Source organism: Monodon monoceros, unplaced genomic scaffold (assembly GCF_005190385.1).
Source record: "Monodon monoceros isolate NGI ecotype Baffin Bay Population unplaced genomic scaffold, NGI_Narwhal_1 Super_Scaffold_21, whole genome shotgun sequence".
Lineage (NCBI taxonomy): Eukaryota > Metazoa > Chordata > Mammalia > Artiodactyla > Monodontidae > Monodon > Monodon monoceros.
Genome location: NW_021703778.1, coordinates 58,808,475 through 58,814,858, shown reverse-complemented (window position 1 = coordinate 58,814,858; position 6,384 = coordinate 58,808,475).

Here is a 6,384-nt window from a genome sequence, read left to right as displayed (position 1 = left end):
TGTCAGGATTTCATATTATCGTGAGACGCCAGAGAAGTATTTGGGTGCAAATGCCATGATTTTATCCACCCACAGCTTTTTAAGCTTGGTTGGACCACTGAGGATGAGTTGTCCCTTTAAAGTTTGCCTGAGAGTGGCGAGGTTCAATGGTTTTAGGCTACTATTGTTTTAGCTTGTCTGGTTGAGACCTCTGCTGGGCAGTTAGCATAAACACAAAAGCGTAAATTGTCCAAACACTCACTACACAGAATATATTCTCTCATTGTTTAAGAACAGCATAGGGCTGGAAGTCATAGAATTTTTTTTAACATGTACCTCTTAAAAAACCTTGTAAGATTGCAGAAAAAAAATTCTCACATGAAAAAAAAAATCTCATTTCTTAAAAATGGAAACCCTAGGAAGATGTTTACCCTGTAGAAGAAAGTTTGAGAAGAACTAGCCTATTATCTCATGAAGAAGACAGCATTTTTCTAATTTTATAAATGGCCAAATCTCAGGTATAAAATCTTGCCCCTTAATCACATGGAACAGAAGATGGAAGAGGCAGGGATTTGTGTTCTTACCAGTCTGTTTCCAGCATTGCCCTGCGTTTATATGGAAGGGATTGATCTAGAGCCTCTCAGATCCCATCTTCACAAGTCCAGGTGTTAGCTGCAACACTCACTTGACTATACTTTGGTTTCTTCATCTGAAAAAAAAAATGGAGACAATAATATGACTAACCTCAGGAGTTTTATGAGGATCTAATTAGTTAATACATGTAAAATAGTCATTTCAACTCCACCACTATAGTAAGGTACTGTTAAAATGTTAGCTATTGGGGCTTCCCTGGTGGCGCAGTGGTCGAGAGTCCGCCTGCCGATGCAGGGGACGCGGGTTCGTGCCCCGGTCTGGGAAGCTCCCACATGCTGCGGAGCGGCTGGGCCCGTGAGCCACGGCCGCTGAGCCTGCGCATCTGGAGCCTGTGCTCCGCAACGGGAGAGGCCACGACAGTGAGAGGCCCGCATACCGCAAAAAAAAAAAAAAAAAAGTTAGCTATTAACAAACTCAGTAACAGCAAAGGACTTTGACTTGGAAGACAGATGGAAGGTCTTAGGGTTGGGGCTAGCTGTGCTAAATTGAGTGCAGTGTACTTAGTCTACAAAGTGATATGTATGGTTTAAAATGTTAATTTTAGCCTTTATGTCAGCTGGCAAGTTCAGTTATTAAAAGCATCTCATTCCACAAACATTCTCTGCTGTGAGGATTGGGAGGGGGAAATACATTTCTGGTTTATCAGCATTAGTTTAAAAAATGAATCATCGCCCGTAGTTTTAATGGCTAATTTACATGATATAAGGGAAGTCATTTTTTCCCTCTGTCCTTTAGCTTACATTTTAAATGGAGATCTGGAAAAAGACATCAGACTTTAATCACCCAATATAAATTCCAATATTGAATGAACACTACACCTTGTAAAAATTAACTTAGCAACCTGCTGAATTGAGAGTGTTGAAAAACTAAGGGGAAAAATATATTAAAAATCAGTTTCAAAGGCTATAGGAAGAATTTTCTAAGGTGTCTATTCTTTACTGATACATAGCAGAATGGAAAAGTTAACCCACATGGTTTACCCTGCATGTGTTTACAATGAGTGTATCCGTCAGCCTCGTGTTGATTGGAATCGTTTTTGCCTGTTGAATTTCTTTTTAAAGGAGAAGTGACCTTTTTCTTATCTTTTCTGACATTCTGGATGTAACAATCTTTAGTTTCTGGTGCCATGGGGTGAGTCTCTAACTTAAGCTCTCCTGCTTGAACACTCCCTAGGTTTTTTTTTTTCCTAATCTGCCTCCTTAATTAATTAATTTATTTATTTTTGGCTGTGTTGGGTCTTAGTTTCTGTGTGAGGGCTTTCTCTAGTTGTGGCAAGCGGGGGCACTCTTCATCGTGGTGCACTGGCCTCTCACTATCGCGGCCTCTCTTGTTGCGGAGCACAGGCTCCAGACGCGCAGGCTCAGTAGTTGTGGCTCACGGGCCTAGTTGCTCCGTGGCATGTGGGATCTTGCCAGACCAGGGCTCGAACCCATGTCCTCTGCATTAGCAGGCAGATTCTCAACCACTGTGCCACCAGGGAAGTCCCCCCCCCCCCCCCCCCCCCAGGTTTGTATCGTAATTCAAGCTATCATGCAGGGGTTGGAGGTGATGTTTCTACCAACATAGTAGAAACACTCACTACAGTTACCTGAACTGATTCTCTAGGCTCCCATCGATTCTGTGTCTTTCCTTTGATCCTGACAATAAATTCCTTTTGCCAGTGTTTGTAACCAAAAATTTTGATTGATAGACGTCCCCATCGTCTCCAGCAAGTCCAGGCAACCCATTTCTATCATAATCTATTAAGATTGCAGGGACTGTTTCTTATCCCAGACACATATTATGTACCTGGTGCATGGAAGGTGCTCAATAAATGCGACTAAATGTAGCCATTTCCTAGGTTTACTCCTGCTTATCTTTAAGATAGCCAGTAACATGGAAGATATAAAGAATCAATTAGCAGTAGAGAGATACTACATTAGGAAAGGAAGCAGCCTGTCTGTGACTTTAACATTAATTGTATCTGCACTGTTGGGAAGACTTGCTGAAGAACAGTGCTTACCTTGGGTTGCAAAAACCTGATTTTGCTGCTTAGGTCTAACCGTCTAGTCGTGGTACACCAACCTCCACTTCTGGGTCTGGCTGGAGCATTCACAAGTCAAGAAATCCCAGGAAGAACTGAGCATGAGCCATGGTTTTGGCAGGTTTCTTAATGTTTTGTCTGGAACGTGCTTTGCTGGTGGAAGTAGAACTTTACTTCAGGAGCCACAGAGTCTAAAATAGAAAGAAGGACAATTGCGAAGAATCTGTTAAAAGAGTACTGCTTCTCTAAAGGGATGTTAACCAACCAAAAAAATACAGGAGCCTGGTCCATTAGCATTTTGAGGAACTCTTTGTTTTGAGAATGCCAGATTTTAAATACTTCATTTGTTTAATATATTCCAATAAAGTGTATATATGTTTGGTTCGGCACCAAGCCTTGGACTCTTAAGAGGAACACCAATGAACAGTATGCCATTCTAGTCGGAGTTACCTCACACTGTTTTCCAGTGTACATTTGATGATATTGTTACATATTAACTCTTCTGATATAGAATGATGTAGGCAGTGAGCAAGTAAAGGCAGTCCAGCCGATTAAAAGGATTCCCCATTCCAAGGCAAATGATACTACGTGCTTATACTGTGTTAAACTACATTGTTGTCCGCTGAGTTTCTCTTCAGTACTCTGATTCTTCATGCTGCCGAAACACCAGAGCTAGTAGCTTTTCGACTTTGTAGAGACAGTTTCCCCATTTCTAGAAGATAATATACAATGGAAATAAAAGTTCTGTAGGGGAAAATATCTAGGTCCTAACCTCTCAGTTCCTTTGATCACACGTTTGCCAAGAGGTAGTACCACCTTATCCCAGAGTTGTGGGAACTCAGTGATACAGGAAATATTACAGCCAGGTACACTGCATGTATTATCTCATAATATTCACAACCCTTTTAGTCCTACATTTTGCAGATGAGGAACATTAGAATATGAAAATAGCTTCATCCATATGCTCGTCACTAACAAGTAGCAGAGCTTAAATTCAAGCTCTGACAACCACTAGCTGAAATCCTAAACAGCATCTAGCATGTTGGTGCTCAATATACATGTGTTTATTCATTCAAGGAAAAAAATCTAGCAGTAAAAAAGTATCCAGGAGAAAAGGACAGATTTCTTGGAGTAGTTTAACCTATGACTCTAGAATGAACACTTTTTCTTACCAGTTTTTCCAGAACTGACAGGTGATCACCTATCCCAGGTTGAGTATAATTCAGACAGCAAATTTAGGGAAATTAAGTTTTTTTGAAATTTACTTCAAAAATTAGTACAGCAGTGCAAGTAATTACAGTATTATTGGAGCAAGTGTTCATTTAGCACTGCAATGCATGCTAATCTTGTTATCCAAAGATTTTGAAATTCAACACCTGCTTCAGTTGAGCAACTTCAGTATTAATTTTAAATGTTTATTTTGTGTCTGCTATGTGTGAGGCACTGTTTGCCTCACGTAGCAAGTTAATTCATGTTATACTTGAGGAATTTGAATAATTGCAAAGTGCATTCCTCTAGTTATAGTTCATTTTATAGGACTTTAATTCTAATAGCTGTTGCTCTTGGGCCAATTCTTAAATTGTCTAAGACTGTCAGGATTACTGACAATAGAGTTACGTCTTTGTCCCAGGGGCTGAAAGTCCTGATGCTGACAAGCTTCAGGTTTCATCTAAGGTGAGAGGTGGGATTTGAAGATGCCCAGTGTACTGTTTGATTCGTCTTTGTAATAACTGATGTGGAAAAGAATCTAAAATCATGTTCTTGCAATGCATAAGCACACATGATAATATTTTTTTTCCCACTGTTAGTTAAGTGGAACCTCAGAAATAATGTGGGCCCTACTAAGCAACTGTATTCCTTTTTCTTGATGCTAAGTCCCCACTGGAGATTAGGGATCCAGGAAGATTTGATCAAAACAGTTGAGGATTAGCTACAGTGGCACTCAGAGTGGGGGCCTCAAGCCTGATGGCACAAGAGAATCATCTGGGGCAATTTACAATTATCACTGCCAGGTCCCTGCCCCAGAACGATTAAATGAGAATCTGGGGTTGAGGCCCAGGCACTGGTATTTTTAAAAAGTTATCAGGTGTTAGGGTCAAGAAAGATGGTGACAAAAGAGGTACCTGAACTCTTCTCCCATGGACACGCAGAGTAATCAACTCTGAAAGAAATTTAGAAACTAGCTGAATGAGTTGTATACACTGGTGAATGAACAAAACCCACATTGAAATGGATAGGGAAGGCTGAGAAACACTCACCATAAACCCCACCCCCAGCACACCACCATACAGTCAGGTAGAAACTCCCAACTTCCAGCTTCTCCCTGAGGATTAAAGGGTTTGAACCTCCCATCTGGTGTCCCAACTTTAAAGATGCTCACCTGAGGAGTGGGTCCTCCAAAACACCTAGCTCTGAAGGCCAATCAGGCTTGCACCCACAAGACTACAGCAAACAAGGGAGCAGTTGTTAGTGGGTGTGTGAGCACTTGCTGTGGCTATATCCCCTGGGCTCTGTGTGGCAGAAGGAGGCAAAAATCACCAGTTTCCCAGTCTTTCTCTGAAAGGAGTGTATGTGCATACGTTGAAAGCTGCTGCCTTAGGGTCAGGTTTCTACTTTAGGACACATCTAGGCACTAGCTGTGTTTCCTGGAGACAGGAACCTGTCGGACACCTCCTCTGCTATAGCCTCTCCCTATAGTCCCTCAAAGTTGCCACTGTCACCATGGAACAAGCTTATATGCATATCTGTGCCCAGCTTTTGTGCTGCTGCCTGTGGGATGGGCCCTTAGATTGCCTGGCTCTGATAGCTAACAGGGCTTGCATTCATGAGTCCTACAGGATAGTAACAAACAAAGAAGCAGTTCTTAATGGCCACAGAAGCACCCCTTGACCCCTGCATCTATATATGTGGGCCTAGAGCAGAGGGAGCAGGCAAAAATTCTTATCTCCCAGTTTCTCCCTAGAAGGGGCTTAACTAAAAACTTTCCCAGCTGCCGCCTAAGGGTCTGCCTTCTAATCAGTCTGTATCTAGGTTCCAGCTGAGATCCTCCACTTTAGGACATTGACAGATCTTGGTACACCCTCAAGTACTGGGAGCCATTCACAACAAAGAAGGCAGCTTGGAAGATCACAGAGGTTTGAGAGAACCAGGAGCTGGGGCCAGGCTGATAGATGAGGTTTATCTCCTACACAAGACCATTTTGTCAAGACTGGGAAAGGTGGCTGTTTTATCAGAAATCAACGTAAAGAATCAAGAAAAATGAAGAAATAGAGGAGTATGTTCTGAACAAAAGAAGATAATCTCTAGAAAAAGATCTTAATGAAATGGAGAAAAGTAAAGTACCTGATGGAATTCAAAATAACAGTCATAAAGATGCTAACTGAGGTCAGACAGCAATGCACAACAAAATGATAATTTCAACAATGGGAGAGAAAATGCAGAAAAGCACAAAACAAATCAGAGCTGAAAAATATAAATTGAACTAAGAAATTCAATAGAGGGATTCAAGAGCAGATTAGAGCAAGTGGAAGAAAGGATCAGTGAACTTAAAGACAGGGCAATGGAATTCATCCAGGGAAGCAAAACCCAAAAAGTATGAAGAAGGTGAAGATATCATAAGGGTCTTATGGGATACCAACCATCATAGCACAATTATATGCATTAAAGAGGTCCTAGAAGGAGGAGGGAGAGAGGGAGAGGGAGAGGGAGAGGGAGAGGGAGAGGGAGAG